The 27,149-nt window shown below is 51.2% G+C and overlaps 1 long non-coding RNA gene across 3 annotated transcripts in view; it reads right to left on the reverse strand.

Annotated features, from left to right (window-relative positions):
• LOC132355474 (uncharacterized) overlaps window positions 1–27,149 on the reverse strand; it is a 188,112-nt gene that overhangs the window by 13,428 nt on the left and 147,535 nt on the right. For all 3 annotated transcript variants that reach the window (XR_009499631.1, XR_009499632.1, XR_009499630.1), the window contains exon 2: window positions 17,069–17,136. This is a non-coding gene — a long non-coding RNA (uncharacterized LOC132355474). The remainder of the gene's footprint in view (window positions 1–17,068; window positions 17,137–27,149) is intronic.

Raw genomic sequence — 27,149 nt, forward strand, 5'->3', positions numbered from 1 at the left:
ATCCCAGCTGCCAGATGGGGTGGCTGGATGGCGTGGAATTCCTGGTGGCTGTGTCACCTCGTTTCCCATCAGAACGGGGTGGACACCTTTCAGTGTCTCCCATGAATAACAACACAAAGCCTCAGTTTCCGCCCCTAATGAACCCAGCACACAGTGAGCCGGCTCCCACCAGGCACCATAAACATGAGCTCACGCAACAGGAACAACTGTCTCAATGAAGACAGCGATACAGCGATGGGGCCTATTTAGAAGCGAGGAGCCTATGTTCTCCATCCAACTGGTAAACTCCCCAGGCAGTGAAACCAGAATCCTCTCACAGGGCTACGCTCTGAGCAAAAGGAGAAACTCCACACGTATTGAATGTAGCCCTGAAAAGAAGCTTGGCTGGGGGTCCCTAAGTAGGTCGGAGTGGAAAGGGGGGAGAGAATTAAATGAGAAACCAGCCGCCAAGCAAGAGGGAGAGCTGAACAGGTTGACAGGTTGACGCTCTGACTTGGTGAAAAGAAGGATGCAGTCATGTGTAAATTCTCTCTCCTGCCGGGACTTTTTCCTTCATTATTTCAGCCCCAGCCTGCCCGGCTGAAATGCTCAGCCAAGCGTTTCCTTGTTTCCTTTGGCCCAAATCGTGAAGTCCAGGATGTCACTGGGGGAGGCACGGGGAGGAGGTGGAGGAAAGGAGGAAGAGGAAGAAAAAGAAGAGGAGGGGAAGGAGGTGGTAAGGAAAGAGGGAGAGGAGGGACACGAGGACGCTCCCAGCACCAGGATGAACCGGCCTCTCTGGTCCCTGCCTACGTCAGCCCCACTGGGCCGCTCGGATGGAAAGATGAGCACGAGGTGTGAGTCTGGAGCTCCTACAGGAGAGGCGAACTCCCTGTGGGTCTCTAAGGGGAGACGGCTCAGTGGGATGGAGCCTCCCAGCGTGTGCCCTTCCCTTGCTGGGGGTTCTGCCAGCCCACTTAATGCACCTGACTGGAATAAGGTAGAAGAAATCCGGCTGCCCTGTACCAGTGCTATCAAACAGGCAAGGAGCCCAGGGGGCCTCTTCTGTTCCCAGAGTCGTTTTTTTTTTTTTTTTTAAACATCTTTATTGAAGTATAATTGCCTTACAATGGTGCGTTAGCTTCTGCTTTATAACAAAGTGAATCAGTTATACATATACAATATGTTCCCATTTCTCTTCCCTCTTGCATCTCCCTCCCTCCCACCCTCCCCATCCCACCCCAGAGTCTTTTAACAGGTTCCTGTGCAAAGAATACATAGGACTTTGCGGCTCCCACTGACCATTTCCAAGGCTCCCACCTTCCCTTCTTACATACCGCCCTTCCTCACAGAGTCAGAATGCATCTCATTCTTGGGCTTCCCTGGTGGCGCAGGGGTTAAGAATCTGCCTGCCAATGCAGGGGACACGGGTTCAAGCCCTGGTCCGGGAAGATCCCACATGCCGCGGAGCAACTAAGCCCGTGCTGCGCCACAATTACTGAGCCTGCGCTCTAGAGCCCGCGAGCCACAACTACTGAGCCCGCGTGCCACAACTACTGAAGCCCGTGCTCCACAGCAAGAGAAGCCACCACCACAAGAAGCCCGCGTACCGCCACGAAGAGCAGCCCCCGCTCCCCGCGACTAGAGAAAGCCCGTGCGCAGCAACGAAGACCCAACGCAGCCAAAAATAAATAAATAAAATAAATAAATTTATAAAAAAAAAAAGAAACAGAATGCATCTCACTCTTAACTGCAACCCCTGGGTTCCCTCCAGCCTGTAAACCTCGTGTGCAAATGTCCTGACTCTTGCAAATGCGCTGAAAAATAAACTTTAAAAAGCTTCCGGATGTTCTGTTGTAGGGTGGTGTTTCTCTGCTCCTGCCTCCAGGGGCCCACGCCCGATGCCCAGCAGCCCGACTGCCCAGATGAAATCTGAGGCGCCCAAGAGGCACTGCCAGGGGGCAGGGGGGCGGGGTGCCCTTCCCCCCAGGACCACACTCCGCCACTGTCTCCATCACTCTATCCCCGCGCAGATGTGACCTTACGCACCCCACTGATTCTGCCACCATCCGCCATGCCCGCCCTGTCTCTGTCACTCTTACAGGTGAGATCTGCGACCCTGAGGTTTGATCCACATGGGGCAAAAACCTTCAAAATCAACAAAGGAGCAAGTCTGCGATTCCCAAATGATGAGCTTTGTTCTTTCTGAGCATACACCTCATTTCTCCCTTAAAATTCTTTTTTTTTTTTTGGCTGCACCGTGCAGCATGTGGGATCTTAGTGCCCTGACCAGGGATCGAACCTGCGCCCCCTGCACTGGAAGGGTGGAGTCTTAACCGCTGGACCTCCAGGGAAGTCCCCTCCCTTAAAATTCTTATACCAACTGCCTCTGTAGCATACAGTCAAGGAGAAAACAACGTGGAGTGGCTCTTCCACGTAAGATGTTAAACCATCACCTGCAGGTACCTCTTAGGAGCTGGACCAGCCAGAACAAGGGAGTGGAGTTTGTGACTTGTCAAGGCCCCTCTGGGGCTGGTGGCCTCTGATCTCTAGAAAGGAAATTGCCAACGGGCAGCCTTGTGCACACACAGCCACGCACACACCCTTCCCAACACGCACACACCTGAGGGCCCGGGATTCTTTGCACAAGGTGACGCGGGCTCCCTTTGATGCTCGCCGGATGTGTTCCCATTGGGCGAAAACCAGACCTCAATAAAACCCGGCATTATCAAGAGGCCGGTGGTGGGTGATTGCACCGGCCTGTTATCTCTATGGCCCTGGGTGGGGCTGCTCTGTGGCTCTCCATTGAAAAGCATTAACTTCTAGGTGGATCAAAGACGCTTCCGAACCGGCCGGCCCAGACCCCTTGTTGATCCGCAGGGTACTGTTCCCAAAGATGGACTTTAAGATAGTATGGACCCCAGTCCCAGACTCCCTCTGTCCTCTCCTTATCAGGCAACATGTCCCTCGGGGGCCGCCCAACGGCCAATCACAAGGCCCTTCTCCTCTCCCTCTTCAGATGGCCCATTTAACAACAGCAAATGAGGGACCGGGCCCGGGCGTGTCCCAGCCCTGCTGCAACCATGGGTATCCGGGGACAGAGAGACACCTACCTGGGGACCATGAAGGAGCTCCTCTCCCCTCTGTGAGTCACGCCAGGGAGGGGGTTCCAGAGAGCAGGGCATTTACTACACCCTTCCCTCAAGAGGGAGAAACTGACAGCCCTCACACCCGGTCCTTGACGTCCCTTGTTGGACTCCACTGCCTACCTTAATGTTCAAGGCCTGCGACCCACCCTCAGTGAGGACACAGAGGCACCTCTGAGCTGTCTGGATCTGGACACCAAGACGGACTGCGCATCGGCCTGGAGAGAAAGAGCATGTGCACTGAAGGCAGGCAGGGGCTGGCAGGTGATTGGATGCCTCCTGAACCTTCCTGAGGCCCACGCAGGTCTGGCAGCTGGAGGGGTGCGGCCAGGTGTTTCTTCTTTGCATTCAGAGTACCTGGCTTACTGTGTGGACCTGAAGAGGCACGTGAATGAACGAATGAATGAATGAACGAACGAACGAACACGTGAATCACTAGCAACTCAGTGGCATGGACACTCAATCCTACCAACGGAAAAAGCTTCAGGGAGCACATCTCACTGGAGACACCTTAGCTCAATGACACAGAGTCAGATCGAGGTTCAAATCCTGGGTCCCGGGCAAGAGACCTCCATTCTCTTTAATCCATCTGTAAGCAGGAATAATGGTCATAGCTCCTCCATCGCAGGGTTGTTAGGAGGACAGAGGCTCAATGAGTAGTGTTTGTCATTACAGTATTTCCCTGTAGCACTGTCTCTATTAAAGAATCCAGGTAGTACTCTTCCAAGGAAGGAGGAAGTAAGGGCCTTGGTTATATTCCTGGTGTAGCCCAGACCTAAGGGGTGTACAAAACTCCAGCTCCATCTTCCATCACTCCTTTTTTTTCCCCCTTATTTGATCCATAAAGTTGTTTCTAGCATTGAGATTAACCCTTACCTCTTTCCATGCTCTCTTGACGGCCCCTAAAAAGTCTGGGAACTCCAGGTGCAGGGAGCTGGGGAGGCAGCCACGAGTCATGAGCAGGTGACAAAGGCCATGCACAAGGCCACTGAGAGAACAGGACCGCGCCCTTGATTCCAGCCTAGCTGAGGCCACTGGGAACTCCACCTCTGCCATCATGTAAAGGTGAGATGCACAGACCCCCTCTGCCTTCAACTCGTACGTCCTTCCCTGGCTTCTCTCATGCCTTTAATGTGTGTCCTGTCTTCCTTAAACCCCCGGTTTGTCTATCTCTGTCTCACTCTCATTAGAGACGCCACAGCCTGAAAAGCCAACCCAACAGGGAAGGACGGGGCTCTGTCTTGTCTGCCCTGGCCCCGGCCCGGACAGCGCGTGGTGCACGTGTCAAGGTGACAGGGAAGCTGGGTCTCAGCGCCCTGCGGTCACGGCGGGGCCAGGCTGTTCCCCAAGGCTGCAGCTGGGCTCTCAGAGGCGCTGGGAGGTCAGGCAGCAAGTTCACAGGACAGGCCACCCACACGGCACATCAGGGCCGCGGGGCTGTCCCCCGGGGCCAGCTCGGCTCTGGCCCTCGGCCCTGACTCAGAACACTCCACCATATGGCCTCCCTTGGGGAGAATGAGAGGAAGAAAAGACTGAAACCAGGGGCAAGAAAGAGCCCCACCTCCCTTGACATGCCAGGGACCCTTCCTGGACACGGGGGTGTGGGGTGCGGCTAACATTGACCCCACCAGGTCCAGTGAAGGACAGAGGCAAGTCTGATGGCAACATGCCCGCAATGAGACTGGGTGTCCCTCTCTGCAACCCCCAGATGTGTTTCCAGGGTTTGATGTGAACTCGAAAAACCCTGAACCTTAGGCTACTTCACACTTTTCTAATTAAAGACCCAAACTGGATTGTCATGTTTGCAGAGAGAGCTTTGACCAAAAGTGTAGGCAGCGGAGCAAAACAGGAAGAGAAGGATCTTTCTCTTGTTCTCTCCCTCCCTTCTTTTTTCTCTCTCTCTCTTCCCTCTGCAAGTACAGAGGGATGGGGCGGGGGGGCAAACAAGATCTTGGCAGCCGTGGCCTCTACGGTCCCCTGGAGCCTGCCTGTGTTCTGTTGAGAGCTTTTCTCTTTTCTTTGGTCCCATAGACACCGGTCCCCATCCCGGTTGGTTGGGCAGGGGTGGTGGTGGAGGGGAGCCGGGAGAGGCCCTGGGAAAAGAGAAAGAGGCGAAGAACAGATCTTCGGGCACAGCTGCCAAGAAAAGAGCCCGAATGCCTCGTCTGGGCAGAAGGCAGCCTTCCCAGGTTCCTTGGCGTGCTGGGACTTGCTGGAAACCAGAGGCCTGGCTGGCAGGGCGAGGGCGGACAGTGGAACCAGCTGAAGGAGGGGGGCCCCAGGGGGGAAGAGGGGGAGGTCTCAGTGAATCATATAAATTAGAGACAGAAGGGATGTCAAGCCACCTTCACTTCCTTCCTCTCCTAATGGGAATTATCTCATTAGCCCCGAGCTTCCTAGAGGCTAACTTTAAATGATTCCTCTAACGGGGATTTCAATCTACAGCCCGCCCCCCTGCCCCCACTTCCCCATCAGATCTGACTCCAAGGAGAGCTAAGAAGGGCTCTTAAAGGGACAGTAGCAAAAAGACACCAGATAGGGAGGGTGGGAGGGAGACGCAAGAGGGAGGAGATATGGGGATATATGTATATGTATAGCTGATTCACTTTGTTATAAAGCAGAAACTAACACACCATTGTAAAGCAATTACGCTCCAATAAAGGTGTTAAAAAAAAAAAAAAAAGATACCGGTTCAATCTATTTAACTCTGCAGACTTTCTCCAAACATTTCACGCAAGGTTAGTTTTGCCCTTTCACCCTTTATTTCCACTTACAGGAATTTATTGTAAGAAAATAGTCATGGACACGGTAATAGGCTCAATAATGACACGCCTTAACGCGCCCCTCCCCCAAGATAGACATAGTCTAATCTCTGGAACCTATAAATGTTACCTTCTGTGGCAAAAGGGACTTGGCAAATGAGATTAAGGATCTTAAACGGGGGAGATGATTCTGGATTATCCAGATGAGCCCTAAATGCAATCACAAGTGTCCTTATAAGAGGGAAGCAGAGGACGATTTGACTCCAGAGAGGAAGACACGATAGGACCACAGAGGTAAAGACGGGAGTGATGGGGCTACAGGTCAAGGTATGCCGACAGCCTCCAGAACCTGGGAGAGGCCAGGGACAGTTCTCCCCCCGGGAGCCCCCAGAAGGAACCAGCCCTGCCAACAACTTGATTTTAGCCCCATAAGACTCATTTCAGACTTCTGGCCTCCAGAACTGTAAGAGAATAAATGTGTGTGTTTTTTGTTTTGGTTTTTTTTGAATTTTATTTATTTTTTTATACAGCAGGTTCTTATTAGTCATCAATTTTATACACATCAGTGTATACATGTCAAACCCAATCGCCCAATTCATCAAAAATGTGTGTTTTTTAAAACCACCAAGTTGGTGGTACTTTGTTACAGCAGCCGCAGGAAACTAGTACAGATATGAATGCAGTTCTTGCTACCAGGATTGTCATCAGGCCTTATTTCACAGCAAAAGAAAAAAACAAAAAAAGCATTGGAAATGTTCAAAAATTACCATGTCATAATGCTATGATGAAATAATACCCATAAACATACAGAAAAACTATTTCATAATTATGGAGTAATATATAACTGAATATGGATCCTAAATATTTTCCTTGCTTTTGTAAATGTTTCTAATGGTAAGCATCTTATAATTACTTCTGTCATTGTAAAAGTCACATATTTATTTGCAGGGTGGTATAAGGGTTAAGGTTGGTTTGATCCCTTCCCATGAATAAAGAAGGAGGAACTGGGGACCGTTTAGCAGACAGAGGTCAGAGTCAGAGAAGCCAGGGTGGGTACCTTTCTGGGCTCTGAAGACTGTCAAGTTTCCTGTGAAACGGGTTCTCCTCTATATACACCACAGCCTGGAGGCGTGGTCCTCCACCCAGGGGCCCCTCTGGCCTGCAGACCCTCCTCCCTAACAGACGAGCCTCCCTGACGTGTAGCCCATCCCCCTCGGCCCCTCACCTCAAGTCTGCTTCCTCCAGGCCCCCAAGAAGCACGTTTCTCTCTGCCTCCGTACTCTCATGCTGCTCTTCGCAGCTGGACGATGTATTAGTTTCCTGAGGCTGCTGTAACAAATCACCACCAACAGGTGGCTTAAAACAACAGACATCTATCTTCTCGCAGCTCTGGAGGTCAGAAGTCCAAAGTCAAGGTGTCGGCACGGTTGGTGCCTTTCTGGAGGCCTTGAGGGAGCCCCCTCTCCCAGCTTCTGGTGGCTCCCAGCAAAGGCTTGGCTTGTGGACGCATCACCCCACTCTGCCTCCAGGTTCATGTTGCCTTCTTCTCTGTGTCTGTCTCCCCTTCTCTTCTCTCCTAAGGACTTGCCATTGGATCCTTAACTAACTACATCTGTAAAGACCCTATTTCCAAATAAAGCCCCACTGTGAGGTTCTAGGTGGACATGAATTCTGGGGGATACTATTGAACCCCCTACAGGTGGTCTGCAGCTCCTTTCTCTCTCCACTTCTTCAAGTCTCAGTAACCTCAGTCTCCTTTGATTCTTCCAGGTCCCAGAAGTCAATTCCTTTTGGAAGTATCCAGAAGCACAGGGAGCCTCCCTCAATGAATGAACTTCCCAACAACTGGAGTTGCCAATGTGAGAGTGGGTGGCCTTAGGAGAGATGGAATTCTCTGTCGTTGAAGTGTTCACGCAGGAAACACCTCTCTGGAAAGACGTACAGGAGGTCCTGGGTGTGGATGGGGGATGGGATGAGGTAGTCAAAAGAGTTGGGTTTTATGAGAACAAGAATTGTACCTAATCCATTCAGCACAGTGCTGGGCACAGAAAAGGCACTAAATAGATGGTTATTGCCCCATCAGGAAAGAGCCCTTCAATCTCAACAGTCCTCTTTTCAATGAATGCATGGAACACTATAAAGCAACATAAACTAAGAATTAGATGATTTGTGTATTCAGCAACTCCTGGTCAAGCACCTCCTTGGTATACAGCATAGGATCGGACACTCCTATGCGCCTCTCTCTTCTTTGATGGCTAGAAGGTGACAAATCAGGACAGATCATACGGCAGGAGACACCAAAATCACCACCCCAGTGATGACGTGGACTCGGCGCCACCAGAGTTCCTACGTGGGCAGTCGGAAGGTCTCTCGGGAAAACCTAAGAGGCAAGACCCTAGGGTCTCTCTTTTTTTTTTTTTTTTTTTAATAGTAAGGGTTGTGATTTTTCAATGGATTATTTATTTATTTATTTATTTATTTATTTATTTATTTTTGGCTGTGTTGGGTCTTCGTTTCTGTGCAAGGGCTTTCTCTAGTTGCGGCGAGCGGGGGCCACTCTTCATCGCGGTGCGTGGGCCTCTCACTGTCGCGGCCTCTCTTGTTGTGGAGCACAGGCTCCAGATGCGCAGGCTCAGTAGTTGTGGTGCACACGCTTAGTTGCTCCGCGGCATGTGGGATCTTCCCAGACCAGGGCTCGAACCCGTGTCCCCTGCACTGGCAGGCGGATTCTCAACCACTGCACCACCAGGGAAGCCCCGACCCTAGGCTCTCTTTTTGCTCCTGCCCTGTCCACTGAGAAAGGGCGAGAAGGCAGAGAAGCATGTCCTGCAGCTGCCAAGGGCAGGCTGTGTGTTCAGGCTGGAGCCCAGACAAAGCACACGCACCAGGCGGTGACCTACCAGCTGTGTGAGGCCCAAGAAGCTCTTCAGCCACAGGCGGGTGCCTGCGAAGCCACCTTCCCAGGAGAGCGCCAGCCTCGGGCCCTGCTTTACTGCTAATCACCATAAGCACCCCGGTGTCTCAACCCCAACCTGGGTGGCCTTTACCATTCCTGGAGCCCTGTCACGTGCTCAGTGATCTCAGCTGGCCTCACACAGACCCTGTCAAGTAAGCAGGACAGGCGTTGTTATGATTCCCACTTCACAGATGGGGAAACTCTGCTGCAGTAGCTCGATGACTTCCTCAGGGCCACCCAGGGAGTACGTGCCCCAGTGGCTAGCCCAGGGCTCCTTCCATAGCCCAGGGGGGCAAATGGTGACCCCACCCTCTCTGTACTGCCCCCCAGGACTTTAGGGATTTACATGTGGCAACAAATATTGGGGGATGGCTCTTCCCTCTGGGCAATGGGCTTCCTTTTTGGATCCTGGGAGCCTGACTCACCAAAATTCCCACCTCTTCCCATTCAATCTGTCCTCCTGTTTGACGGCTGGAAGTGGAAGGGCATGGACTTGGGGGAGGGAGGGAGGAAGGCATGGCTTGTGCCCGGGCTGGGCCACCCCAAGAGCAGTGAAGGATGCTTTGGGGGATCTGGGAGGAGAAGCTGCCCATCGTGTACTTTTTTTATTTTTAAAGATTTTTTCGATGTGGACCATTTTTAAAGTCTTTATTGAGTCTATTACAATATTGCTTCTGTTTTATGCTTTGGCTATTTTTTTTTTTTTTGGCTGTGAGGCATGTGGGATCTTAGTTCCCCGACCAGGGATCGAACCCGCACCCCTTGCATTGGAAGGTGAAGTCTTAACCACTGGACTGCCAGGGAAGTCCCCCCACTGTGTCCTTTTCCAGGCATGGAAAAGAAAGAGGAGAGGGCAGAGCTGATTTGAATGCCGTGCTCAACTCACAAGCTACGGCTTTCCCAAGCTGCCCCGTAAACGTGCTCAGAGCCGGGCCCTCTGTTTCCCTAAGCTGTCCCAAGCAGCCTCAGGACGAGGTGGGCTGCCCGCAGAGCAGAAAGGAGCAAGAACGCTACCCTCTTCTGGGGTCACAGGTCAGCAGGGCCTCAGTTGATGGTCCCGGGTCAGGGGCCTCCACGGGAGGTGGCAGAGTTCCTCTTCGGCGGGGCCCCTGGACGACGTCGCCCACACCACCCGAAGCCATGCACGGCAGGTCTGACGGAGCCCCAGAAAGCAGAACTCTGGGGGCAGCACCCGCAGGGCAGGCAGGCCGGGCCAGCCGAGCCGCAGCCCGCTCCTGGAATGCCTGTGTTCGGGCTGATCTGTCGGCTGTGGTTTCCCCTCACCAAACCTCGTCCTTTGCGGAGTCTGCACCCCGAGGGGCACCTTGAGAGATGCTCTACAACTAAGAGGTCCGTGGCCTCTTCTGCACTTGGGGTCAGGCCGGAAGGAGCCCTAAGAAGGTGAGTGGATGGTGTGGGAGCTGTGAGCAGTCAGGCCGCCTCCAGCAAATCCAGGCCAGCGTCCGGTTCCCATGACACTCTTACCGGCAGCGTTAATAACTAACCATGTCCCAGACAGGTGCTGGCGGCCTGGCCTTAGGAGTTCTCGTTCAGGGTTGAAAGTGAGTCACTTCCCTTTTATCGTTTGCTAGCAGAGTGAGTCACCGGAGCTTCACACAAGCTCTCACACCTTGGCCAAGGGACATTCATGCCCATACCTTCAACCACCTGTTTTCCAGGTCAGCTGAGCCCTGTGGAGCTGACCCTCATTGGTTTAGGCCAAACAGCATCCCTGGTACCCAGCCTCCCCCCTTCCCGCTCTTCACCCCGCTCCCTCAACTGGAACAGTGAGTCTTGACCCACCAGGAGTCTGGAGAGAGAGCCTTGACGGGTGTCCACCCAGGCCTGAGGCTGGGTGAGGTCTGTGTCACCTTTGACCTTTAATGGCGTTCTCCTACCTTCCCAACCCTCTGTCTGGGAACGGACTAGAAGTGGAAAATTCCGGAACTGATGAACCAAAGGACACAACTGTGAGGCAATAAGTCAGCTTCCCTCTTGGGAATAACAGGGGTTGAAGGTAGGTAAACTGAGTCCCATTGCTATTAACATGTTTCCCTCCTTCTTGTGTCGGGTGAGAGCAGGACTGGCCACCAAGGCCAAGATGCTGGCATCAGGCTCCTATGGTGGGTCTGGAGTAAATCTCTCAGGAGGAATCACCCAGATAGACATCTAATAAATCTCATCCGGGAAAACAAACTCATATACCTTTTTGGGTAATCCTTCTTTCCCCACTCATGTATGGTCTCTCCTACAAAATAATTTTTTTTTTGTAATTAAAAAGACAAAGTTAGAGAGAGAAAAGGAAAATATGAAAATAAAGCACAAGAGTTAAAAAAAAAACAAAACCCTCACTGAAATAGTTTGGGGATTTACTTTTTTTTTATCCTCAAAAAGTCCCTCTCGCTACCTGGTTTCTAAAACAGACAGTAAACAGAGATGACATCAAATTGGATAGCAACTGGGCGTCTCCCGGCCAGGAGCTGCCGGCAGGTGTGAGACTGACAGATTGAGAAAAGATGACACTATTTCTATCCTTAGAAGATGAAAACCAAGGAGGAGAAATGACAGCAGAGGCTGAGCCCTGGGTGTGGTGAGAAACCTGACACCCTGCCAGCCGCTGGCCTCTTGGGTGAACTCGCTTGTCTAGATGGGGCGCCAACGTGGAGCTCCTTGCTGGTGAGCGTTGTTTATCCCCCCACCTCTCAGGTATCACAGCGTGACTCATCCCCGGGGGGCTCAGAGAGGTCAGGCTCTGGCTGTCTTCGCTCCACGGAGCACCCCGTACTTTCCAAACTGCATTTTGAAATCCACTGGCTGTGGCAGTGGCTTTGGCCTGACCCCTGCAGGGTGTGAGGTGCTTTCCCTGCTACACACGTCCCGCACATAGCATCTGCCTTGATAGCACTGAGGGGACAGATGCCAGGAGAGAGACTCCACCCCCGGCTGCTGGCTCGAGGGACCGAGTGAATCATGAGGTCTGACCAGTGACCACGATGTCCCAGGGTGAAGTGGGAGGCCTGGGGACGGAGCCCGCTGCAGGGACCAGAGCCATGGTGACTCACATTTGGACCCCGAGGGAAAGTTCCGTCGGCGCGTCCTCTGGATGGCTCTCGTCCCCTGGGTGAGGTCATCCCCACGGCCGCTCAGAACTGGGACTTGCTTCGTCTTCCCAGAGCCCCAGCTTTTCCCTCTCAATTATGGTTATGGCAGCAATCACCATTTTAGCTGCCGCACCTCTCCCCTACCCACCACACACACACACACACAGACACACACACACACACGCACACACACACACGATGGATGGACCGGAGGAAAGAGCCCGTCCTCCCCCGGGGTGTCAGATTTTTCATCTGTAAAAATAGTTCGTCTTCCTGATGATCTCACACAGGAGCCTCTGGGGCTCAAGGGCAGTGAACATGATGGTTGGTTGAAAGGAAGTCTGCTAAATCAATGCAAGTCGGTAATATATGAATATTACTGTTTACGACTACTGCTCCGTGGACCCAGCCATCGGGCCACCACCTCGCTCCATCTCCCTGGGCCATTTGGTTGGGAAGTAAAAGAGTGCAAGGCGATGGGTAGGAAAGTGTCCCCAGGAGAGCCGGTACCCAGGAGCTTGGCGCAGCCATTTGGAAGTACACTCAAGTGTGGGGGAAATATGCAGCAAAAGACTCCACTCCGCCCTTCGTCTTTTCCTTTCTCCAAGCGTTTCCAACAGAGCGCGGACACATTTCTAAGGCGTCGTCAGGTACACGGGGGTCCTCAGCTACCACAGTCCTCAGCTACCTCTTCCGCCATATGTGTGAGTCACAGAGAAGTCCCCCAAAGATGGGCACTAGGCGTTCCATTATGGGCTGAGTTTTCTTTCTTTTTTCCTTTTTTTTTGGTTGTTTTTTAAAAAAAATTTTATTTTATATATTTTATTTTTATTTATTTTATATATTTTTATTTTATATATATTTTCTATTTTATATTGGAGTATAGTTGATTTACAGTGTTGTGTTAGTTTCAGGTGTGTTATGGGCCGAGTTTTCAGTGCACCTGCCATCATAGGGCATTTGCTGACAGCCAAGACCGGGTCTTCCTGGCAGCATTTTAAGAAAGACCCTGTTTCCGAGGTGAGCTCTGGACCACCCTTAGCGTGCCCACCTTGGTGGTCCCTGTGACCACAGGACAGGAAAGATGAAAGAAGAGCCGTGACCTTCCTACCATTACGCCGTGCATCCCTGCGTTTGTCAAGGCCCACGTTCTCGGGGGGAGGGGGAAAGGGCATGACCTTGAGCAGCACTGGTCACTCCGAGGGGTGAGAACCCCACTGCCAGGGGTCCTTTGAGAGCAGCCTGCACCCCTCACCGCCCTGACACAACTAGAACGGGGAAACAGGGGTAGTTGGTCTCTCTCCTCCTGTAATTTTTTCCCTATTTCCTTTATTTTTTCCTCTGTCACTACTATTCTTTGCTGCCGAGTCTGCAGCCTGCCCGTGTGACCCCGGGTGGCTCCACCGGCAGGGACGAGGGGAGACTAAGCCCCAACCCCAGTGCAAGAGCCTCTGCTGAGTAAGGCAGGCACAGCCGTTGAGACTCAGCCCCTGGGAAGTGGCAGTGGGAGTTTCAGCTCATCCCCACCTTAAACATCATTCTATTGTCACGTGGATGTGAGCGAAGAGGAGAGAAAAGGCACCTTCAATGTCCCTTTTGTTCGTACCCTCATCCCTCAGCTGCCCTGGCCTCTCGGCTTCCATACAAGCCCCTAGTAAGTGGGCTGCTGGCACGGCTTCGCTCCAAATCCTGCCATGGCTCCCAGGGCCCTCGGAGGGAAAGCCTGACGGACCCAAGGCTCTCCCTGGCCTGTGCCTCATCCCCAGGCACCGAGCTCCCCTGCTTAGCTCCAACCCCACCTGCGCTCCTGTCCTCAAAGACACCAGGTGCGCTCCTGTCCTCAGAGACACCAGGTACGCTCCTGCCTCGGCCTTGACGGAGCTGTTGCTGGCAGAGACCTCACCTCCTTGAAGGCCGGTGCTCAGATGTCACCTTCTCGTCCGACCTATTCAAGGCTGCAACCTGCCCTCTACTCCCCAGCCAGCACATCTGAACAGCTCCTGTTTCTATTTTCTTTTCCACAATGCTATCGCCTTCTTATGTACTAGATAAGTTAATTATTTACTATTCTGCGTATTATCGACCCGCCCCCAACACCCCCTAGTCCCCCCGCACTGGAAAGCAAGCTCCATGAGAACAGGATCATGTTCTCTGCCTAGAACAGTCCTGCCACAGAGCAGGCACCCAAGAACGATCTGTTAGATGAATGAATGAAACAACGAATGAATGAACGAATGAAAGAATGAATGAGGGCATCACTGCCATCCCGATGGGGTAGGGACTGTGCCTCTTATGGGATGAACTGGCATTCAGGTTGGGGGGCGGGGGTCGTCCCGGGAGGGAGGGGAGAGGGCGGGCTAAGGCAGAGACCGCTGTTCTCAGAAAGGCAGTGCCCACAATTTGCCTGGAAATCCCCCTGGAGTCACTCATTCACCCCCCTGCCCCCGCCCCCATGGCTCACACACAGCCTGTCAGTCACCCAAAGCCACTCAGCAGCTAAAGCCTAATTTAAGCAACTGACTCTCCTTTCCAGGCCCATCCTCCCACCAGGTAATCCACACCATCATCGTCCGAGCACCCAGTCTGTGCAGGTCCTAGAATGAGCAGCGAAAAAGGGGTGGGATAAACAAAACACCCCAGTAACAGAAAACAAGCCCCACCCCGCCTCCACCCACTCTCAAGGCACCAGCTGGGGAGGCACAGCAAGATGGCAGGTGAAGTCCTGAAAGTAAGGTGATGTGGCGAGTGCAGGAGCCGCCGGTGCGGCGGGGCCCTACAGGTGTGGGGTTTTGAGGAGGTGAGGCACACAGATGGGGACACAGGGAGAGGGTGGGGAGAGCACAGAGGCGGGGTGCACAAGTAATCCAGTCTTGCGGGATACGATCCAAAGCAGGTGAGCTCAGCTGAAAGGCTTCAAATTCGAGTGGGAAGTGGTGGGCGATAAGATTAGGTGCCCAGTGAGATCTGGTTGCTGAGATGATTAATAGAAATCCGTGGAAGGTTTTTCATTTGTTTGTTAGTTTTCAGTCAGAAAGCGACATGATGAATCCTGGGTTTAAGAAAGAGGCTTAGGGAAAACACAAATAGAATTACTTTGGAAAAGAAAGACTGGAATTCCAAAGGTTGGAGCCCCTAGGGTGTAGCCCGGATTGTGCTACCAAAGTCAAGAGCAGCGGGGCGGCTGGGAAGAGAGAAGGAACAGACTGGAAAATCGGGGTTGCAGCAACATGGATGGACCTAGAGATTGTCATACTGAGTGAAGTGAGTCACACACAGAAAGACAAATATCGTATGATATCGCTTATGTGTGGAATCTAAAAAAAGGGTACAAATGAACTTATTTACGAAACAGAAGTCGAGTCACAGATGTAGAAAACAAACTTATGGTTACCAGGGGAGGGATAAATTGGGAGATTGGGATTGACATATACACACTACTATATATAAAATAGGTAACTAATAATGACCTACTAATTATAGCCCAGGGAACTCTACTCAGTACTCTGTAATGGCCTATATGGGAAAAGAATCTAAAAAACGAGTGGATATATGCACATGTATAACTGATTCACTTTACTGTACACCTGAAACTAACACAACATTGCAAAGCAACTATACTCTAATAAAAATTTTTTTAAAAATTGGAAAATCGCTGTAGAGCAATTGTTGGGACTCGGTATTCTAGTGGATGGAGGGATTAGCATCACTCATTGGCTGCCTTCCTTCTGATTGATCCATGTAGATAAAGATAAATGAGCATGAGAACGAATAGACAGGGCACCTATTGTGATCTACGCTTTTTTGTGTTATCTCGTTTAACTCACGACCTCCCCTGAGGATAAGGCATTAGCATCACCAGCTTACAAATGAGGAAACCGAGGCTTAGTAATTTACCCGAGATCATGTCCAGAGCTAGTAAGAAAAATAACAACACCGACATTGATTGTATGCTTCGCATGTCCCAGGCACGGTGCCAGGCACCTAACTCGGTGTATTCTCTCATTTCACATCACACCGTGGCAGGGATAATCCTTATTATCCCCATTTTACAGATGTGGAAACTGAGGTTTGGAGAAGTGAAGGTCACCAGCCTGTGGTCACGAAGTGAGAAAGCAGCCGAAGTAAGATTTGAACCCAGGACTTCTGGGTCCATGCTGTTTACCCTGATGCTAGACTAACAGTGGTGAATTTGCACCATAATCTCCCAGTTCCAAAGCCCTGCTCTGCACAGCACAGCACACCCCTTATTAGACCATCTGCTGCCTCCAGTCAAACATGCCCATGTTCCGAACTTCCAGCTACCTTGGCAGGACTGACGTGTACGTGTGCCTGGGACGTACAGCCAGAACTGCAACTTCTGTGGATGATGGGGTCTAGAGAGCTACAGGCAACCCAGCCCTCGCACCCAGGGAGTGGCCCCTTGCCCCACATCCTGCTTTATTAGGGCCAGGCTGCAGTCAGCAGCATTCCAGAAGCCCTGCGATCCCCTTGAATCCCGCAGTCAGTCTCTGCTCCTGAAGAGCAGCAGGAGAAATCCATACGCCCCCTTGTCTCCTAGACCTGCAGCCTTGGAGTCTGATGAACCTGATGGTTCTCCCTGCAAAATGCAAGACATCTGTGTCCCGCCTCGGACCCATGCGTCTAAAGAGCAGGCGGCAGGAACACTGATGCACAGGGCGCCGGGCGACTAGGACGATTCACTGCCACTCGGAAGGGAAAGAGGTCACAGCGCCGGTGCCATCTCTGGCTTTGAATCCTGGCTCCCTTGCTAATTAACTGTGCAGTCCCGGGTGAATGACGGGACCTCGGTTTCCTCCTCTGTAGGCTGGGTATAACATGACTGATTGGCTTGGGCTGTGAGAGGTAAGAATGAGTTCATCTAAGTAAAAGCTGTGAGAGTACAGCCTGGCCTGAATTAATCGTGATGACTGTTAGAATTTATCAGCCCATGTCTCTGGACCCTCTCTGATGGCCAGTGCAAGGCTCCGGCCTGCCAGTTGCCACTCCAGGCGGGCACGCAGGTGCGTAGGGATATCGGGGCAACCAGGTATGACACGGAAGGAGCAGAACCCCCAAAGCAAGAGGAGCAGCAGGGCTGTGCCCTGATTACCATGTGCAGCTCACCTTTTATCCTGTCCTTCTTTCTCGGTTCAAAGCACCTACTCAGGTCAGTCACGAACCTCTGATTTCACCTGGAAAAAGAAAGGGAGGTTTACAACAGGAAACTGGATAACGAAACTCATCTTCAAGCTTAAAACGAATGCCAGCCAGCCTCCCAGGGACACAGGAGTTTACAGCTGTTTATTCTTCAATATAGAATAAAACTGCATTAATTCAGAATAAAGGGAGAAATCCATTTCCTATCCATCGTGTACATGGCAAACTGAAGAATACTTTCAAAGAAATATAGGTTATCACCATAATAAACTAGATCTAGAATAAACTAAGACATGAATGGGTAGGACACTGGATAGTCATTTTTTTTAAGTTATAACGAAATTTAAATTCACAATGGACCTTTACTACAAAATTAATCTATTGCCACAGTCCTGAGTTGGGAAGACTTTTGCTCAAAGATTTCTATGACAGTATTTCTGAATTTTTATACACTCATGTTTGAATTCATTGAATGAGATAACACATGAGGAACACCTAGCTCTGGGCACTCAATAAATATTAGCTATGCTTTTATTAATTTTACTCCTTTGCGGGTTTCTAGAGAACGAGGCTATTCCACGCCACCCGTAGAATTCCTGAGCAAACGTACACAGTTACCAGCATAGCCGCTGTTGCTGCAAAAGAATAGATATGTAATCTTTAAATCCGACCTCTGTTCAACCTAATTCAGACACCAGGAAGAGTAGTATTTCAAAAGGTGTTTAAAGATAATAGCCTCATTCTAAGCTTTGCCATCGTAAGGCTCAAAGAAATCACTCTAGACCCTTAGGCTGGCAAATGAAAACAGAGAGAAGAAAGAAAAAGGAGGAAAACAACACCATCAGGTTTGAAACAGAAAACCTGTAACCTTCACTCACAAGAGAAAGGATTGTTTGGGTGGCGTTCTGTTCCTTCGCTGGACGCACACCCATCATCGTGGGGCTTGGATCACTCGCTAGGTTTCTAGAGCTTCCGAGGATGGGGCTGGGCTGCAGCCGCTGGATCATGGTCCCCGTGCGCTCCAGCACCCCCTCCCCCAATCCTGGGGACATGTTCGCTGGGCTGGCTTCCTAACCGCAGCCAACCTCAAATGCAGTATAGGCCTCTTGACCATGGAGCAAAGAACTGGACAGTTTTAGCTCCGATGAACCGTGCAGCTCTTGGGACCTAACCAGACAACTTGCAAATGCTAGAAAACTCATTGAAAAGAAGCAAGCAAAACAGCAATATGCTCTCCAACTCCAACCCCAGCATCCAGAATGGATTCCCATTCCTGTTACTATTTTATGCAAAGCCACCCCCCTGCCCAACCCATGTTCAGCTTATTAGGTGGAAAGCATCCGATAAACTCATTCAAGCTCAAGCCTAGGTGACTGGAAATGATTCCAATCAGCCTTCCAGGGGAGACGAGAAATTTAACGCAAGTGAATCTAAACTCACCCTGCCCCCATGACATCTCAATCCAGCCAATTTAGCAGCAGACATTGGAGGGGAGATAGTGGGACACTCGAGGGGGTCTTCTTTAAATCTTATGGTGGGGGAATGAGATGGGGAGGGGAGGGACGGTCCCCAGACTTGGCTACTCACTGAAATCGCCATTCCCGCTGCCCAAGGGGAAGCCTGGGTCCCGCCCTCAGTGGTTCTGATTGGTCCTGATTAAGGTCCGGGCACTGGGTTTTTTAAAAAAAGTTTTTTTTAAGTTCCCAGGGAAAGTCTAATATGCAGCAAAGTTTGAGGACCATCTGACCACCTGGAGACTCAGTAGGTCTGACGTGGCGGGCGGAGATTCTGCATTTCTGACAAGCTCCTGGGTGAACCCAACGCTGGTGGTCCACAGAAGCGAGCGCTTGGAAGGGATCCCCTCACACACCTCCTTATCCCCCTTCCCCAGAAACCTCATGCAAGCTGACCCCTCCCCGCTCTTCCGCTAGGGCTTTCCCCTCTTCGCCAGCTGGTTTCTGGACCTGCCCAGCTGACTCCTGCAGCGTAGGAGGGTGAGAGAGACATTACTTGTACCCCAAGAGAGAGCGGCCCCTCCCCCTCTCCTATAATCCAGTTCTAGGCAATCCAGCCTCTAGCCTGAAATACATTCCTAAGAACCACTGTTTTGAACAGAGTGGTTTGTGTTTGCTCTGCTCTTTAAAACAAGCAGGGGTCTCTTTCCCCTTTGCTTTTCTCGTCGCCATGGCCATCCAGGGCAGACAAGATGCAGGGCCTCTCGGGGGGCTGGATGGAGCACAGACGCTTCCTCTCTCTGCCCACAGCACACTGGCTTCCACATCTGCCGAGGCTGCACGCACACCTCCCCGCTGCCTTTGCATCCTCAGGGCAACAGCGGGAGGGGAGCGGATGATCCTCCCTTGGAAGCAGGCCAACAGCAGCACGCCACGCCCAACACCAAACCTCCAAGGAAGGCCAGAGTCGGCCACAGGCTACCCACAGCCTGCCCCCCCAAGGTCCCTGCCTTCCTCCTGCACCTCCCAACCCTGACAGGTTCCTTCCTGACATCTCGCGGATGCTGTGAGCCAAACATCATCTAGTGGTTCTTGGTCCAACCACCTCCAGCCAAGATGGAAGGGGCAGGTCCTCCTGGATAACTTGGACTGAGGAACAAAAGGCCCGGCTGGTGAGACCCCAAGAAAACATTAGCCTGAAACATGTCCCGTCCCATAGCAGACTGCTGCAGGAGAAGACCAGGGTGGGGAAAGAAGAATAAATGGGCTAGAACACAGGATTTCAACACGTTGTAAGCGAGAGCCCCGCCTCTGGCCAAAAAGGGATGCAGTTTGGGGGAACTCTTGAACCTTCTGAGTGGGTCCAAAATCACAGGGGAGGGACTTCTACAAAACAGGCCACGTAGCTGTCAGGACACCAAACTGCCAGGTCCCCTTTCTAGGAACCTACCTGAGGCCGACACACCCACTGGTCACACCTGCCCAGGACTCAACGATAATTTAGGGGCCCACGAAAATGTTCCAGTTTCTTTTAAAATTAAAAGGAATAATCTGACAATAAGGTTAATGCCTATGTAACAATGAATCCAGCCTGGATTACATTCATCCTTTTATGGAGGCGTAAAATACCATGATTGATTGATTGATTGATTGATTTTTACCAGGAAAGGGGCTCCCAAAGCTAAAAGTGCCTAAGGTCACAAAATTCTTAATTCAGCCCTGAATTTGCCTACTTCCTTCCAATCTCCCGACCTCTCAGTCTTTCCTGAGACCCTCTTGTTGAGTGCTCCCACTGACCACCCCCCCCCCTGCAGCATAAACACTGAGCATACAGCCCACCCAGGCCTATAAAAGATAATTATACCACCTAATCTGGCAAATTCACACAGTGAATTCGAGGGTTCGATCAATGAGAAAAATGAACCTGGATCTTTTCTGGTATTTGTCTCCAGGTCAGGATTAAGGTTTATTTATTTATTTGTTTATTTAAATTACCAGCCCCTGATCACTTTTAAATAAAAATTCTTGGTCTTCCCTGGTGGCGCAGTGGTTGAGAACCTGCCTGCCAATGCAGGGGACACGGGTTCGAGCCCTGGTCTGGGAAGATCCCACATGCCGCGGAGCAACTGGGCCCGTGAGCCACAACTACTGAGCCTGCGCGTCTGGAGCCTGTGCTCCGCAACAAGAGAGGCCGCGATGGTGAGGGGCCCACGCACCGCGATGAGGAGTGGCCCCCGCTCGCCGCAACTAGAGAAAGCCCTCGCACAGAAACGAAGACCCAACACAGCCAAAGATAAAAATAAATTAAAAAAAAAAAAATTCTTTCACGCGTGTTAGCCATTAAAAAATACATAATACTTAGCTCAGTTTTTCTTGGTTTATGAAATATCTATGTTAATATGAAAATAAGTAATTTAGAATTATGATTAAAGTGAGCACTTGCCTACTGTTATTGTATCTATTTTTTCTCATCTAGTACATATTTTATACTGTTCTACACCCCCTCTTGGAAACATTTTCCAGGGACACAGTGTTGAAGTGCTCTGTATGCTGCAGTTTAACAATCAACATTTATTAAGAGCCAAAAAAAAATTTTTTTTCTTGCTGTAGAAGGGCACAAAGGCCTTTCTCTGCCTGCAGCCCCTAGTAAGCCTCTTAGCCACCATCATTATGCTATTTCTATTTGAGGATGTAAAATAGAACTACACTGGTCTCCATTTCACAGGCTGCTTATTGGTGCTAAATTAAACCATGTGTTCAACTGCATAGCACATTTCCTGGCCCGTAGTAAGTAATAAATAAATGCTAGCTATTATTATTATTGTAAAAAAAATTACAGAATTGCATAGGTTATAGAAACAAGCCTGGAAGAAAAAGCAAAGGTAACAGCTGTCATCTGGGGGTGAGTAAGTTGACGGGTGATCTGTGTTCTCATTTGTGCACGTCTAAAATGAACAGGCATTGTTTGGTAAAGAAACACAAAATGCCATGGTATTCAATAAATAATAAAAAGGCAAGGGATATTCATCGTCTTGAACTAGAAATAAAACTATAGATGCAATTTTTAAAAACAGTCAAAGTAGAAGTTGCAGGATGGCTTGTGAAATCAGAAACAGCTTGGAAATCAGGGATCAATGGCTGCCAGCTTGACCCAAAGTTGGGGTTTGAGGTGCAATCCGGCAAGGGTTCCCTTGGGACCTCCTGCACGATCAGGGTGAGACCAGAAGTCGGACACGCCCAGACGGCAAGGGCCGCGGGGTGATCTCAGAGGCAGCCTGAGATGTCACTGATAGGAGAGCAGCGCTTTCCACTGAAGGATATGGTCAATACTGGCTTGAACTGTGTACTTGACCAAGAATGCTCGCCCTGCTGACAGGCTGCAGCCGCAGGGCTGAGCAGACCTGCTCTGTGGCATTTTCCAAATACCTGCCTTGTTACAGACGGAGGGCTCTCTGATGGCATTCACGTTTCAGTTCAGGACCTACCACTTCTCTCGGAGCCTGTTACCCGACTCCAGGCTGCAAACAGAGGCCAGGCTCCACGACGCAGCTTGCAGGGGCCGTGTGGGAGATAAGGGGCCTGCTGCCCCCCCAGGAGCGTGGACAAGAGAGAGGGTATGTGAGCCTGAGGACCGGGATCCTCGTGGACCCCGTTCGGGCGCCCAAGTCTCACAAGATCGCCTTTCCCCTCTCTTCCTTGGATCCTCTTCTCCCTCCTGGTCCAGCACAGAGGGGAGCCCTGAGGCTCAGTCCTCAGCCAGCTGAATTTCCACCCTTTCCCCTCATCCTTGATGAAAGACTCCCCAAAACCCTGGCCCTAACCTTTATCCTAAGCCCCGGTGTGCCAGCTGCCTACAGGGCAGGGTGATCACCGATTGCCAAATCATCTCAAATTCTCCACATCCAAGTGGTACCTCTTCTACCACCTCAACCAGGCTCCCCTTGGAAGCTCCCCACTTCGGTGCATTTAGCTTCACTCTCTCCATCACCCAGATGGGCAGCCCTCCCCCTAACACTGAGTATTACTCTACCTCCAGTTGGTTCTTCTGCTAATGTTGTTCATGGTCTGTCTTCTGTTATATCCCCATGGCCATGATAACAGCTCGGGCCCTCGATAACCTCAGGTCCATAATGTTCCCATAATAAGAATGTCATTTTTTGTTTACTGTGTCCCAGCCCTTCACATGTGTTCCTTACTTAATTCCTCGTCTGGTATCACTGCTCACCTTGTCTACTATCCTTCCACACACTGGCTCTATTTCTGGGCTGGGAAGCTCCAAGCTCTTCTGTGCCTCAGGACCTTTGCACTTGCTGTTTCCTTAGTGGAACCACTTCCCTTAACTTCCAAAGTCTCTGCTGCTCAGACAGCACGTTCTCCGAGAGTCCCTCCGTGACGGCTCTATTACATGGGCCACCCAAGCAGTGCAACTCGGCTGTGTCCTTCACAGCACTTAACCTAATCTGAAATGACCGTATTTGTTTATTTCATTTTCGCTTGTGTCTCTGCCTACTAGATCCCCGAGTGCAGACAGCGCGTCTGTTTTGTTCTCCACTGTATGATCAGCACACATTGTATGGTACAGCCCGCTTTTGGCTGAAGGAATGAATGAATGTTAGTGATAAGGTAATTGACGTACAGAGAGATTTAACGCTTGCCCAAGGTCACGTGGCTGTGAGTACTTGGGTCAATATTTGCACCAAGCTCCCCTGGCTCCAGGGGTGAAGCTAAGTGCAACCTTGTTACTCTGCCTTCCACTGTTGCAATAACCCCCAACACGGGCTCCTCAACTTCAGACTTGCCTGTTCCAGTTCACTCTATAAAGCTCTCTGGCTTATCATCCTGAAGTATCAGTTAACTCAGCCAGACTCTGCCCAGCAGCTGTCGGTGGCTGCCTGCTGCCTAAAATCAGAGGCCATGCGCACGCAGATCCACCCTCTTCTCCCTCCAGCCTTGCTGTAGGGTTGCTTTGCAGGCCTCTCAGCCCATGTTTGCTCTCCACAACCTGCAACACCTCCCTTGCCCTGCCGCTCCCCAACGCCTTCCCTTTAAGCCCGGCCCAAATCCCACCTGACTTGCCAGTTGTCAGTGAAGGCTCACACTTGAGCCACAGGACTACTGCCCGTACCCTTACGTTTGTGCTAAACACAGGATCCTGGAGGGGATAGGTTATCTATCTTCTCTCCCCAGGGAGACCTTCAATTCCTTTGGGTGGGCAATATGCCTCACCTGTTTGGATTCCTAAGCGCCCAGCACAGCGTACAAATCATTCATCATAGCAGCGACGTGCTCTGGCCCGTGGTACTCCATAAATGTAGGTGGCTGATCTCAGCAACGGCAAAGCTCTCCCAGGATTGCTAAGCCAGAGGAGCTGGACTTGCTGCTTTGGGTAGCTCTCCGAGCTCCCGTCTTTCCCAGTCCACCTCATTCTGGAGCTGCTAACATTGGTGCTACTCTGAGCTCTCTCCTGGGTCTTCCCTGAGCAGAGTTTTTGACGTGAGCCTAAAACAGAGCCCAATCCACCATGCTTTAAAAAAAAAAAAAAAAAGTGTTACAAGCTTTCTCTTTTAAAATCACATCTTTGCCTCGAGGGACACCCTCTGAATACGGCGTGTACCCACCAGCGACACGGAGGTGCAGCGTCACCGGACAGGGATTAAGGTGTTGCTGTGGTCCAGTGCCACCCCCAGCCTGCTGAGGGCTGACCCGTGAAAGTGCACGAGGCCCGGGTCACCCACCCTGCAGCCCAGCCTGGCCCCCGTGTGTCAGTTTCACCATGGTTGAATGGAAAATAAAATGCTCAACTCAAAGACACTTTTCCAATGATATTTTAAGGAAAAATGAGATCACAGGAAGTCAGGGAGGTAAATTTAAACGGTGTGACCCCAAGCAACATTTTTTTCAAAGAATTCCCTTGAGACGATTGCTCACCAGATTGGGGGGGGAACACATCTGGGGAGACCTTAGCCCCAGAGACCACCTGGGCGGCAGCCGCAACACTTACGCTAACAGGAAAAGCCCCCTTGATGCTCCGTAAGGCCACACTCTGACTACAAACAGGCCTAAATGGGCCCCGAGGTCCCTTACGTTTGCAAAAGCGGCCGACAGCCCCCGTGCCAGCCAGGTCAACATTCCGCCTCTGCCAGGGATACCAAATGTTCCCTCAACCCACCCCAAGCCCAGCTCACTGAGCTATGAATAGTTATTAACGTTAACTCAGGGCGTTAATTAAAAAATGTTCAGCCAGGCAAATTCTCATACTTTTAAAAAGCCATTTGGGCAATCGTCTTTCCATGCTGCAAACTTTCCAAACAGGTTGACATTTCACAATGTTGTTTGTTTTAATCAAAACACGGGGAAAGAGCCGGTTCCCGGTTTCACTTTTCAGGTGCCTTGATTTATGGATGGGCAAATCCCCACTTAATAGCTGTACCTCGAGGCCGGGGGACAAAGAAGCTCCCACCTCCCAGGGTTGGTGTCTGGGCTGGCCAGGAGGGAAGTGGTCACAGGACCTGACGCGGCCCTTCTTCTGTCTTCCCCCCTCTCCCAACGCCCAGCCATCAGCTTCCTCTGTTGCTATTCCAGCAAACTTAGGAGTTAGGGGGAAACGGGGACTAAACCCTTAATGGTTCTCCAAGTTCTTTCTTAAAGCAGCAGCACTCAGAATCAGGCGGGATCATATGAGTGTGAATCCCACCTCTGTCACGTAGTACAAGCCTTGGGCTTTTCTGTGCCTCGGTTTCCTCATCTGTCAACAACTGGTATAAAAATAGCACCTCCCTATAAAGCTGTTTGGCGGGTTAAATAAATTAGCATTGGTAAAGCACTTATGACAGTGTCCGGAGTGTAATAAATGTAATATATGATAGTTTAAATGCCTCCCCTCCTCCCTAATGAACTCAGATGCAGGACCCCAGTAGCTAAGTACAAACAGAGTTGGACCTGCCCTGGCTGGTGGGAGCGTGGTGTCGGGCCGCCCGGTGCCCTGCTTCTCGGGGAGCCACTGAGGTCCCTCCAAGGCCCACGTGGGCCCTGGGGACACAGTGTGACAGCTCATTCTGGGTACTGAAGGCTCTCGCCCTTCTGTTTGATGCACAGAAGCTTGCCCCCATCAGGGCATGAGCTCTCCTGGGAAGCCTGGGCCAAGCACTGCAGTGCCCCCCCACCCCGGGTCCCTGCCGTGTCCAGGGCAGGCAGATGACAGATGGGCAGCCAGCGTGAGGTGTGAGGTTTGGGAGGGATGCACACTCACCCCCCAGCCCTTCCTCAGGACCACAGCGTGACCAGCCGGCCTGATGGACGCTGGACGCCGATAGCAGGCACCACACACCCCTGCAGGGAAGGAGGGGTTTTCTTAAGGAAAAACCACCACGAAGCCTCCCAGCAATTCTATAACAACAAAACACAAAACACAGGCGGGCACAGACCTTGTCTAAAATCACTGCACACCACAAGGGAATTCTGATGTTGACAAAGCACCTACTATGTGCTCCTGCTTTCAGAGGAGGTGCCAGAAATACCAAGCAGGAAGGGCAGGTCCCAGACTCACCAGGGTAGAAAACCTAGTGGGAGAAGATGACACTGAAAACAACTGATGCTCATATTTTGTGATACGTATTATAGCGTATTACACGTGGGTATATTACATATTCTATGTGTACATTATAGATTACATCATATGTGTTATATGTATGTACATACATGATATGCCCAGTATGTGCAGTGAGTAACTGGGGGAGAACACGGCTCCCACCGCCCTGGGGGCAGGTGGGAGCATCTGGGCAGGTCGGGAGGGAAGGGCTGCTGGGTCATTTGCCAGACGGTTCACCTGGCTTAGTGGCAAGGAAGACGCTGGGCCTCGCCAGGTGTGAATTACCACTCTGACAATTTTTAGCTGTACCACCTTGGGCACCGGCGTTTTTACCACTTTTTTGAGCATCAGTAAAATCACATAGTCCATAGTCACCTGCAGGCAGGCAGACAGAAGGTGATCAATAAATCGCCACGGAGAGAAAGCGAGAACGCTTGGCAAAGGCAGTGTCCGAATGAGGCCGTCGGGAGGTGCATGGCTCAGCTCAAAGCCAGAAAAGCAAGCGAGAGGCCCTCGTGGGAATCCTGGGGCAGCCCAGCCCCGACCCTGCATTTATGCTGCTTTATTATCTCCATTGGCAAAATCAGGACCATCGTTCCTCCTCTTCCTGTCTCCCTGGGATGTCTGGGGACACAGGAGAACCAGGCTGGGGGCTGGGGGAGACGGGGTGGAGATGTGCCATTTCAGAAGAAAGGCAAGCCCTGAGCGGGAGGGATGATTATTTTACTTGTGGAAGGCATGTGTGGGCAACGGCTGCAGGTTTCTTTGGGTTTATCAGAAAATCCTAACAGAAGAGGGGTTATTTAACCGAGACCGGGAAAGGAATGTGCAGATATTTTAAAATATTAAACGGAATTCCTAAGGCCTCATAATATGACGCCTCCTTTTCCAGGCTTGGCTGATTTTAAAGCCTCGAGCTGTGACTCGGGGCCGGACAGATGAGAGGGCTGATTAACTTGGCCTTCCTGATCCCACGGCGACAGGCCCCTCTTGGGACCGGGCAGCG

The sequence above is a fragment of the Balaenoptera ricei genome, chromosome 20 (genome assembly GCF_028023285.1).
Source record: "Balaenoptera ricei isolate mBalRic1 chromosome 20, mBalRic1.hap2, whole genome shotgun sequence".
NCBI lineage: Eukaryota > Metazoa > Chordata > Mammalia > Artiodactyla > Balaenopteridae > Balaenoptera > Balaenoptera ricei.